At 44.0% G+C, this 12,712-nt stretch overlaps 2 long non-coding RNA genes across 2 annotated transcripts in view; one reads left to right on the top strand and one right to left on the bottom strand.

Annotated features, from left to right (window-relative positions):
* LOC142827162 (uncharacterized) overlaps window positions 1-12,712 on the bottom strand; it is a 531,561-nt gene that overhangs the window by 145,039 nt on the left and 373,810 nt on the right. The window lies entirely within an intron of this gene.
* LOC142827160 (uncharacterized) lies at window positions 9,149-11,160 on the top strand. The gene is made up of 2 exons (XR_012901629.1): window positions 9,149-9,548; window positions 11,068-11,160. It is a non-coding gene; the product is annotated as an uncharacterized LOC142827160 (long non-coding RNA).

Genomic DNA, 12,712 nt, shown 5'->3' with positions numbered 1-12,712 from the left:
AACCCACTCGCTACATCACAGCAACACTTACAATGTGAACTTTATTATTTGTATTATTGTAGTGGCTAGTAGCTCCAGCTATGGTCAGGACTGCATAGTGTTAGGTACTGTACAAATTTATTCATAATAAGAAAACAGCCCCTTCCCCTAACAGCTTACAATTCAACTAGATAAGAGAAATAAAAATGGGAGAGGAATAGAGGTATAGAACATCTTAGTCAGATATTCCACTCACTAGTGCTTCAGTTCTAGTTTCCAGCTGAGCATGTTTACTCAGTTGTTTAATGTGTTAGATTAGCTGAAAAGGTGACTTGGGATTTGTTCAAGTATAAGAAATTGTCTTGATTTGACATGAATAAAAATGTGTATTACTCACAACTATTGATAATTTCAATAATAAAACATAATGCAATAGTAGAGTAACATAGTTACATAACCCCTCATTAAGAATAACATCCATGTCAAATGTTTTCACAGTCTGCCTCTCTATCTAGAACACATAATGTTATGTGATGGTGAAAAGATTTTAGTCGAGTAAATTTGGAATGAACAAGTGAATTATGCAGACCAGCTCAAACTTATGCCAATAAAAAACATTTATATCCCACCCTTTTACACTTTATCTAAGCCACATGTTTTAAAGAGCAAAAACATTGACTCTTTAAAAATGTATTGATACAGTAATTCTTATCTGTTGAATTCTTATGTCTGTAAAATGTGGGTTATCTTGATATAAGAAATCCAGTTGTTGTGGTGGTGGGAAAGAAAAATGAGCAGGACTATATTTCTAAAACCTATTAAAATATTTAAAATAACTTGGGACTGATTCCCTATTCTTTCATCTCAATGTAAATCAGGAGTAACTCTTCTGAACTTAGTGGAGATACATCAGTGTAAAAACAGCATCAGTCAGAATATAAATATAAATCAAATACAGATTGGACTTCCCTGGTCCGGCACCCTTGGGACCTGAGCTGTCCTGGACTAGGGAGTTTTCTGGACCAGGGGAGGTCAGTACTCCCCTGTAGACTGCCTGGATCCCGGGCTCCTCTCCCTGGGGATCCGTTCACTGCTGCTGACCCCACTAAAGCTGGCCCAGCAGGGACTCCCCACCTTGCTGCTTTCCTGCTGCCCTAGGATCTCCTGAGGTTCGGTGATTGCTTGGCCACGGCTAGTCCTGCTGCCACTGGGTGTTCCCCAGGGTTTCTGGCTGGGGCCAACCAGCACCGCTAGTCCTGCTGCCAATGTGGGTTCCCCATCCAGGGCTGCCTGGTCATCCTGCCCCATTGCTAATGCTGCCCTGCTGAGGATTCTGTGGGTTCCCCAGCTGGGGTTGCTCACCTCCACCAGCCCTGCTTCAGCTGGGGGTTCCCTGGTGGAGGCTGCTGATTTACCACAACCATTCTGCCACCAGGAGTTTGCCCAGATTCCTGTCCGGGGCCACCCAGCTGCATTCAACTTCACTGCAGCCAGGGGTTCCTCATCTAGGGCTGGCCCTCCCCGGCTTCGTGGCTCTGCAAACAACAGGGGTTCCCTATGTGGGACAGAAGCTCCCTGGCTGCCTCCTGGCCCTGCTGATTGAGGGGGCTCCCCAGCCACTGCCTGGCCCCACTGATGCTGGGAGTTCCTGACCAGGCTGGGGGCTCCTCAGATGCTGCCTGGCCCCTGCATTGCTCTGGGGTTGTTTAGTCAGCAACATCTGTGGCTCTGCCAAACCAGGGATGTTATCAGACCAGAGAGTCCTAGATTTGGGAGATTCAACCTGTTTAAATCAAAGTGTCATGGATGTTTCATGGTTCAATATTTTATTATCTGCCAAGTCCAGAAATAAATGCTGCCTCGTGCTTTATATCTAAAAAGCTGGAATTTCCAGCTTTCCAATGGGATAAAAATGCCAGTTTCTAACCCTGCTGGGTCTCAGGATTGGACCTGAAAATAACTGTAATACAAGGCTGGATATTCTGTTAATAGATCTCTGACTGAAACTCTCTACATTTACTGATCAACAATTGTAGGGTGAGAGTAAAAGTGGAGGAGATGGAGCAAGAAAGTATACCTTTATATGCTATTTAAAAGTAGCAGCAATCGGTATATAAACATTTGGATTTTATATGAATATAAAATCATAGAATCCTAAGATTGGAAGGGACTTCAGGAGGTCATCAAGTGTTATCCCCTCCACTGATAGCAGGATCAAGTACCATCTAGATCCTCCCAAAGAGGTGTTTGTCTAACCTGCTTTTAAAAATCTCCAATGATAGAGATTCCCCAACATCCCTAGGTAATTTGTTTCAGTGGTTAACCACCCTCTTATGTTAACTTAGCTTTTAAAGAGTTGCCAATCTGTAAGACCTTCCCTCTTATCCCATGACAGCTTACTTTGCTTAAAAGCTCTGGGTGAGGAACCTTGACAAAAGCTTTCTGAAAATCTAAGTACACTATGTTCCCTGGATCCCCCTTATCCAGATGCTTATTTACCCCCTCAAAACATGCTAGCAGATTGATGAGGCATAATTTCCTTTACAAAAACCATCTTGACACTTCTTCCAAAAAAATGTTCATCTATGCATATGAGAATTTTGTTCTTGCCCAGTACTGAAGTCAGGCTTACCAGCCTGTAATTGCTGCTATCGTATCCGGAGCACTTTTTAAATACTGGTGGCACATTAGCTATCCTCCAGTCATTTGGTACAAAAGATGATGAAAACGATGGATTACACATTACAGTTAGTAGTTCTTCAATTTCACATTTGAGTTCCTTCAGAACTCTTAGGTAAATACCATCATCTCTTCCTGGTAATTTATGATTACTATTTAGTTTATCATTTTGTTTCAAAACCTCCTTTAATAAACACCTCAATGTTGGACATTTTCTCTAATTTGCACCTAAAAAGAGTCGCTCAGGTTTGGGCATCTCCCTTACATCCTTAGCCGTGAAGACCGATGCAAAGAATTAATTTCATTTCTCCACAATGGCCTTACTGTCCTTGAGTGCTTCTTCAGCACCTCAACCATCCACTGGCCCCACTGCTATTAATTTTTGGAGTCCTTTGAATTCCAGATAAGGAAAGGACAAGTACAAAATTGACTACTTTTTTCACATTACTATGACCACCTGCAAGGTGGGCACAAATATGATTTAACCCACCTGTCCCCTGCTCACTCATCTTCATTGAAGCTACATTTAAGTTTACAATCGATCATTTTATTTTCAGAACTGTCTTTGTGGTGTGTTTTGTTTTGTTAATAATAGTTTCTTCTTTTCTACCATACGTGGCAACCAGGCTCAGGGGGGGGAAAAACCCAGGCCTGAAAATGATGGTGGCCCATGGTACCGGATTTACTATATTCAGTTGTGGAGCAGTGACCTCTTTCTCACTCGTACTGAACTTCTGCAGCAGTGCACTTTAGAGCTCAGGTTTCATTACTGAAAATCTTGCCCATCACAATTTCAATCACAAACACACAAGATAATAAATTAATATCAGGATAGCACAAGAAAACATTGAGGGCAAGCATTCACTGGCAGGGTATTTAGTAAAGCCAGAAAAACAAAGGTACTTTAGATACATAACTGTCCCTTAGATACCTAAATCTAAAATGTAGACACTAAAGGCATTCTCAAAGCCGTGTTTGAGCTGCTGCCTAATCCCATAAATCCATACATTTCTGCCAGCAGGCATGCACAAAGCTTCCTGAGTCCTGAGCCTGGAAGCCCCACAACTAAACTGTTCAGAGGCCTAACTCATGCCTAAATCCTGTCAGCATTATTAGTTCCTCCACCTAACTCCCCAATGGGGCCCAATCCAATATTTATCCTCAGAGTACACCTACAGGATCAGGCCCTAAACTAAGGGTAGATAGGATTTTGGGGGACTCGCATAGGCAGGCTAGCATAGCCAATATCCCAGTTGGTAGGACACTGATCTCGACTGTGGGAGGCGGAGGTAGAAGTCTCACCTTTTTCTGGTTTGGAGCAGAGGCTTGAGCCTAGATTGCCATGTGAATGCCCGAATCACCAGGCTATTAGCTAAAGTGGGTCTCTCTTAATATCTGCTGTTGGAACTTGTCCATCTTGCATAAATAATTAAAAGTGCATTGGAGCAGGGACTTGAACCTGACTTTCCCACCTCTCCCTTCTTTAATTGTTTATACAAAGTGAAACAGCTCCAACAGAAAAGGAACTGAGAGGGTCTTTCCTCAGGCCAGCAATAGTATTGTGGTTAGCTAGTCTGTGGGAGACAGTGATTCATGCACCAGGTCTGCCTACTTTGGGACAAGGATCTGAACTCAAGCCTAACCAGCAAGATATTTATGATTGATCACTCTCTTCCCCTCCCTTATGCAGAACAGTCAGAAACTTTTGTGGGCTAGGGCAACCATGTCCTACTCAGATTTGCTTGGGTTTGGTCAAACTGTTGATGAAATAAACTCTCTCCATAAAATATTTCAATTTTGATCAACTGGCAAATTCCAGTGAAAAAAATGTTTAGTCAGAATTTTTCCAGCCATCTCTAATGCTAATACTATCTAGTTCATAACAGCATCAGCCACTTCTTTCAGATGCATCGTTTGACTATTGTCATAGACTAAGATGTGGGTGGTCAGACCTAGCAGTCAGAAGAAGGGTGGTTATGGCTAGAGGTCACAGCTGAAGTGAGAGCTGGGAGTCAAGGTGAGGGTCAAAGCATCAAACAATAGTCAGAGGTTTCGCATATAAGCAGGTGTTTGGAACAATGCAAGAAGGGAGGAACAAGAGAGGAAGGCAGAAATCAGGCAGGGGTCAGGAGGCAGGGTCTAAGATAGTAGCCAGCCACAGATTCACCTTGTAGCTCAGACAATTTCTTGTGTCATCCTCTAGCTTCAATAGTGAGTCTGGCCAATCGGAAATGCTGGATAGTTCCTCCAACTGGGAGCTTCATGGGCAATGCATATAGCAAGCTAAGATCTATCCACACATTCTAGAGTACCCATAAGCTGCTAAGAGGTGGCAGAACAGGACTTGTGTTCAAGACCCATGTTTCCTCAGAAATATCTTGATTGGGTAGGAAGGTGTTATAGTCCACCCTCCAAATTTCTAATTGCATACCTCATATTTGGCCATTGGCACTTCCTTCCCACAGTGTGCTGAGAGAGTAGAAAAAGGCAAAATAAAAGGAAATGAAATGCATAAAACAGGTTCATAGACTAAGCGAATTAGGCACTATAGAGGTGCATATTATCCTGCTGATGTTTCAGATTATGCTCCACAAAAATAATGCAAGTATCTTTCAATTACTTTGACTAAAACATCTGAGTTTCTAATGTGACAGAGAATGGATTCCCTCCCTTCAAGATGGTGAAGATTCTTTCGGGAATTTATTGGTACATAAATTACTGTGCTATACATGATTATCTCACCTCTGCATTATGTCATTGCAGAATGTTGAAAATTATATATACATATGCATGTGTAACCCACACACGTAGTGTGGTTCACTGTCCAGTGCAGTGAATTAGACACCAGCAACAGATAAGACCAAGAGACCTCCACAGACCTCCATGGGCTGAGAGCCAGCTGGCTTTATAACTCAAGCTGTAGGGCAGAGCTACTCAATTTTGGAAGCCCCGAGGGCCACAGTGATACTCTCTGTACACACATGGGGCATGTGTTGAGTAGCCCTGCTGTAGAGGCTCCTATACTAAGCTTCAGAGGTCACAGGTTCAAATCTGCCCCGTGGCCTTTACACAAGGAGAGAGAAGGCCTGTCAACCAAGAACTGCAAAGTGCTAAACAAAAATGAAATGTCTATTACAATGAACAAGATTGAGACTTGCCCTATCTCACCTCAAAGGGGCACATGTGTTGGGGTGGAGGATAGTGATTTGCCTATCTCCTGTATCTCTGCCCCACAGCCAGCTGAGCTAGTGACCTTTTATTGGTAAACAGCAGTAGGAGATTGCTACTTCTCTGGAACAAGGAAGGGGAACCAGGAAAGGAATTGGGGTTTCTGAAAATATACTGTATTCTAAATGTATTTATGGGCAGTGGAGAGTGCACACAATTAGCAGTATAATATATACATTTTGTTGGACATATAAAACTCCAAATTACTGTTAAAATGCATGATCACTTAAAGAGTCTATGCACCTTCAGATATTGTAGTTGGCTATCTATTCAACAGCACAGAACAAATCAACATAACCCCCCCTCCTGCCTCCAAGCTGTTTATCTTTGATCAGAAGGCACAGTAATTCAAGTGACAAATGTATTACGTTTCTGTGATTAAACTGAGACTAACAACATCTTGAAGCTCTCTCTGTGTTACCAGACAAAGCCACTAGAGTCATATTCCAGTGCAGAACGCATCTGGTTTTCAGCTTAGCCTTTAAATTAATAAATCAACTGTCATTTAATTGTGACTGCCACCTGAATGACAGCTCCAATTAATTTTGTATCGGTTCCCAGTGCAGAGGTGAGGTCAAGGTATCTTTGGCTGCATTCCTAAATTTAAACACCAGACAGAATCATCCTTCTGGTTAAAAGTAATCAATATTAGCAATTTATCATAATTTGCTCTGCAACACACACTTGTGCTGTTTAATCAAGCATCCTGCCTGGTTTGTTTGTCCACAGTTGCGTGAAAGACATCAACTGAGCATGCCCAATAACATTACTATAGTAACTACTGTGACATGATTCATACTTAGAATTGCCAGATGACTTCAGCAGACTGGAAAAAACTAGAAATAAGACAGAGTTCTAAAGATATAGCTGGTAAATTAATCACTGTTATAAAAGAGTTTGACTAGAAACTTTCTTGTCTTAAATGTAGATCAATCTTCAATCAGATTTGGCTGTGAAATACCGAAAGCTGCCTGCAATGACTTTTTATAACCAAAATATGGATACAATATTTACAATCTGGATATAACTTGCCTCAGGCACATAGCCTTCAAACAATAGGGGTTTTATTTGAATGAAGATTGGAGGGTGGGTTAGGAAAATGAAATCTGCCTCCCAATTAAAGTCTAAAGAACAGGGCTGCCATCAATGTCCCCTCTAATTTTTTCCATCCATCTGTGGAATAAATTTTGTTATGTGCATCAAGCCATGTGTAAATTTGCACCACCAAAATAAATACATGCTGCTGACTGTGGGTACAGCCTGAATCTCTCCTGGGTTGCTGCCCAACCATTCAGGTTACAGGGAACACTGGCTACAATGTAACCTTTCTATACTATATGGGCAAATCAGCCAGCAAATCAACCAGCAAACACTGTTCAGCAAGCCTGCACAACATATGGCCCGAGGGCCGCATGCGGGCCCGCAGGGGCTCACTGTGTGGCCCGCAGGGGCTCGCTGTGCAGGGGCTCACTGTGCCGACTACGGGCGGCACGGCCCCATCTGATCCGCCGGCTGGGCGGAGGAGCAGAGCGCTGCTGGGGAGAGAGGAGTGTGGCGATTCTCGCCGCCGGGCTGATTGCATGCAGCTCCAGCATGAGGAGGCAGAGCATGAGTCAGAGGGAAGGCCGCCGACTGACACCAGGATGCTGGCATGATGTGGCATTGTGACATCACATCCAGTGTCTGCCAGATTCAAAGTGGCTCCGGCAGCCCCACAAACTGGAAGTCAGAAGACAGATAGGGGAGGGGAAGGAGCTTGTGCTGAGGGGAGGGGGGGCAGGTCAGGAGAAAGCGGAAACCCCAAGGGGCAGGGTACAGGAGAGAAAAATGCCAGGGGGCTAAGTGGAGACACGTGTGGGTTTTGTTTTGTTTGGTTTTTTTGCTGCTAGACAAAAATTTTTAGCCCGCGTATTCGGTATTTTTTGGGAGAGCATCCCTACTTGTGGCCCGCAGCTGTTTTCTTTGGAGTAACATGGCCCTCGCCGCTTTCCGAGTTGTGCAGGCCTGCTGTTCACAATAGGGATGGGCTTTCTTTTAAATGTATTTGCCTAGTACCTAGTCCAGTGGGACCCCAGATCACTGAATGGGAGCCACTGGGTGTACCTTAATACAAGTATTTGCTTGCCCATAATGGCATATAAAGAACCAGCACAGAGATGCCCTCAAGAGCAGGCCCGGTCAAAGAGTCTGCAGGGTCCAAGACAGCATGGCTGAGGCATACGGCCGCACAGACGGGGCTGAGAATTGGGCAGCATGGTGCCCAGAGTTGCTTGGCCATTCATCTCCCAGTCAGAACAGCGAGTAAACGGCTGAGTGGGTGGGTCCGGGAGCTGGACAGTGCGGGGCCCTGAATGTGCGGGGCCCAAGGCAACCACTTCGCTCGCCTTGCCCAAAGGCCAGGCCTACTCCAGAGTATGTCTGGTCTAAATGCATCCCCACCCAGCCCACTCCACTGTTGCTCCATGTTCTATCAACCCTTTTGCAGTTACAAGTTGTATAGAGGGCTCATTTCTAAGGCTGAATCCATTATGGTAGGAAATATCAGTGAATGCTCATGAAAACGCATAGCAACACTAATCTGCAAGAAATGGAATGTGCTAGTTCAGAGTGAAGAGACATTTTAATTTTATCGGTTCATTTTTTTAATTCTGAAAACACATTGGCTACGTCTACACTGGCCCCTTTTCCGAAAGGGGCATGCTAATTTTAAACTTCGTAATAGGGAAATCCGCAGGGGATTTAAATATCCCCCGCGGGATTTAAATAAAGATGTCCGCCGCTTTTTTCCGGCTTGTAGAAAAGCCGGAAAAGAGCGTCTAGACTGGCCCGATCCTCCGGAATAAAGCCCTATTCCGGAGGATCTCTTATTCCTACTTTGAAGTACTTTGAAGTAGGAATAAGAGATCCTCCGGAATAGGGCTTTATTCCGGAGGATCGGGCCAGTCTAGACGATCTTTTCCGGCTTTTCTACAAGCCAGAAAAAAGCGGCGAACATCTTTATTTAAATCCCGCGGGGGATATTTAAATCCCCTGCGGATTTCCCTATTACGAAGTTTAAAATTAGCATGCCCCTTTCGGAAAAGGGGCCAGTGTAGACGTAGCCATAAAGAAACAGACATACTTGTACCCAGTAACTGAGACCAAGAGCCAGGAGCATGATCTTGCAATGGCAAGTTCAGCTCCTGCTTCAGCTATAGATGTAAAAACAGCTTGATCAAATCATTCAACCTTTATTTCCACAACGAAATTTTAACCAAGATTTCCCCCTAGTGCTTCTACTGGGACAACTGCATTCGTGGAAGCTATAACAGCACTTGGCTTTACCAGCTAATATAGACAAGATTTCATTTTCTGATGTTGTAAGCCACTTTGTCAGTTAAACCTGCCACGGAGCATGACTGGAAGGGACATATCTCCGGAGTTACAGCCACGCATATTCTTTTTAAGTGTGTATTGGGGGATGCAGAGAAGTCCTGGAGAGTTGTGTCTTAGCAGGGACACAGAGAAGCAGTTTGTTCAAAGAAACCATGGCTGACAGCTAACGGTTTTCAGATCGCTTTGCAGAGGAACAATGCCTGTGTTGTTAAGAATGCTGCTGAAGAACATTGTTACTGTTGCCTGTTGAAAACAATAGGCCTTAGGAGAAACTTACTTCCAATATGGTGAGTGTTTCTGAGTATGCTCGCACTAGCCTATGAGTAATGGCTGAATGTGACCAGACCACATGACATTGAATTCTATTTCATTACCTGTGTTTTTCCACAAACTACACTGGGAACGGAGCTGCAACTCCCCACAAAAGAGAACTAAATACCCGAGGAACAAAGACAGAACTGACTGGGGGAAGAGCTGATCCCAGTCTAAAGGGATTGCTCTCCTGTGTATAGAAATGTGGGGAATTGCTTGTCGTCAGCCAGGGAGAGAGATTACTGATTCAAAGTCTAACTACAGGTTGCACCTCTATAAACCGGAATTCTCTGGTCTGGCAACACCCATGGTGCAGAAGTACCATGGATGTTCCAGGATCAGAGAGTCTTGGCACGCTGTGGGGGGTGGCGGGGCGGAAGCCTGGCGTGATAGGAGGGGGGCAATGTGCAGCCCCGCTGGTCCAGGGGGGAGGAGAGGGTTGAGAGCTGGGAAACCCAGTGTGCAGCTGGGCTGGGCTGTGAGGGGGCCTGGAGTCAGCAGCACATGGCTCAGCTAGGCTGCAGGGGGAGCCAGGAAGCCCGGTGGGGAAGAAGAGCAGGGGGAAGTGGTACCATGGGGGCCAGAAGTAACCTCCCTTATTCAGGCAAAATCCCTCATCTGGGACCTGTCAAGTCCCAAGGGTGCTGGACCTGGGAGGTCCAACCTGTAGTATTTTAGGCTTAGCTTGTGTTGTTGTGTATTTGCTAGGTAATCTGCTTCAGTCTATTTGATGTGACTTATAATCACTTAAAATCTATCTTTTTGTAGTTAAGCAACTTGCTTTATGCTTTTTCTAAGGCAGTGTATTTTGAGTGAAGCATTTGGGGAAAATTTCAGCCCAGACAACGAGGGCTGGTGTGACCATTCCTTTCCACATCAGGGGAAGGGCAAACTGTGTCATAAATTCATATTGGTTGGGTTTATGGGTAGCACAGCTCTGGTGTCCTAGGCTGAGGGCATGTGGGGCTGAACCCTCTCTCTTGATGGTTCATGCAGTGACTGGCAAGAGCCTGCAGGTAACTGCATCTGGGTGTGTCCCTGCCTGCGTGAATGCTGGTAGGAGTGTAGAACTGGGAGCAGCCCACACCTTGTCACAGTGGCACAATGTGAAGGGGAACCCTGGGGAGTCAGAGGGCTCAGTGGTACCTCAGTTCCAGATGGCCCCCTGGGACCCATCAAACAGGGTAACACTATGGGGCTTGGATCAGGACCGTTATGCATAAAGACATGCTATATGTGCCATAACAGCACAGAGACCATCAAAGTGTGCCTTTCTGTTTGTAAGAGAAAAAATCTACTTCCCTCTTCACCTACATTTCATATTTTTTTTAATCAGAACCATCCCTCATAGGGAAAAATTACTTTCACTAAGAATAAAACAAATCAAAAAGCAAAATAAAATTAAAAAAAAAGTTAAAAACAACCCTCGCTGCCCCTAAGCGAAAAGAGAGGTTAATCTAATTTTCACTGTAACTATCTGTTTCTGATTCTCAGTTTGAACATTAAATCACAAGATTCACAAGGCAACACAGTATCTGATTATTAACAATCAACAGAATATGAAATAAAATGGATTTCTGTACCAGAGCTCTCTGTTATGTCTCCGTCTAAGCCATCAACTGTTGTACATGATTGTATTATTAACACTTGATATTTCTCAGTGTTGCTAAAACACCAGGACATCCAGACAGCAAAGAACTTTTATGCTTTGGAGGTGAAAATGATATTTAAGATGTGTAGCGTGGAAAGCAGAATGAAGTGAATTCAGAGATTGTGTTAACTGGCAACTCAATATAGCTATGGCACAGACAGGGAACTGATGGGCAGCAACACATATGGGAAACTCCCAGCGGAGCCGAAAATTAGCCCATTTCTCAAATTACCCAATCTAATCTCTTAAATACACAGGGTGTTGATCTAACGGACTTAGATGCTCAGCTCTTATTAAAATCCAACTCCTTTTTAAAAACTCTATCCCAGAGCTGCTTCCCTCTCTTGCAGAGAAAAGATTATTATGTTGCAAAGGCTGACATAGCCTCTTCTGAAGAGGGCAAAATCTTGGTTCCACTGAGTACAATGGGAGAGTTCTATTGATTTTTGCGAGGCAAGGATTCTACTCAGTGTGAATAAATCTTTCTAAATACAAAGCAATTGGGATGACTTCTGATACAGTAAGTTAAATCCTCACTACCACATGCCCTACTGAAGTGCTCAGGTCATAGTTCAATGATTTAGATATTGACATAGAAAGTATGCTTATTAAGTTTGCAGATGATTCCAAGCTGGGAGGGGCTGCGACTGCTCTGGAGGATAGGGTCATAATTCAAAATGATCTGGACAAATTGGAGAAATGGTCTGAGGTAAACAGGATGAAGTTTAATAAAGACAAATGTAAAGTGCTCCACTTAGGAAGGAACAATCAGTTTCACACAGACAGAATGGGAAGCGACTGTCTGGGAAGGAGTACGGCAGAAAGTGATCTAGGGGTTATAGTGGACCACAAGCTGAATATGAGTAAGCAGTGTGATGCTGTTGCAAAAAAAGCATGATTTTGGGATGCATTTACAGGTGTGTTGTGAGCAAGACATGAGAAGTTATTCTTCTGCTCTACTCTGCGCTGGTTAGGCCTCAGTTGGAGTATTGTGTCCAGTTCTGGGCACCGCATTTCAAGAAAGATGTGGAGAAATTGGAGAGGGTCCAGAGAAGAGCAACAAGAATGATTAAACATGATCTAGAGAACATGACCTATGAAGGAAGGCTGAAAGAATTGGGTTTGTTTAGTTTAGAAAAGAGAAGACTGAGGGGGGGACATGATAACCGTTTTCAGGTATCTAAAAGGATGTCATAAGGAGGAGGGAGAAAACTTGTTCATCTTGGCCTCTGGGGATAGAACAAGAAGCAATGGGCTTAAACTGCAGCAAGGGAGGTTTAGGTTGGACATTAGGAAAAAGTTCCTAATTGTCAGGGTAGTTAAACACTGGAATAAATTGCCCAGGGAGGTTGTGGAATCTCCATCTCTGGAGATATTTAAGAGTAGATTAGATAAATGTCTATCAGGGATGGTCTAGACAGTATTTGGTCCTGCCTTTGGGGGCAGGGACTGGACTCGATGACCTCTCGAGGTCCCTTCCAGTCCTAG

This window comes from Pelodiscus sinensis, chromosome 1, assembly GCF_049634645.1.
Source record: "Pelodiscus sinensis isolate JC-2024 chromosome 1, ASM4963464v1, whole genome shotgun sequence".
Lineage (NCBI taxonomy): Eukaryota > Metazoa > Chordata > Testudines > Trionychidae > Pelodiscus > Pelodiscus sinensis.
Note: the sequence above shows the minus strand (reverse complement) of the source record. Positions and strands in the feature narration are given on the sequence as shown.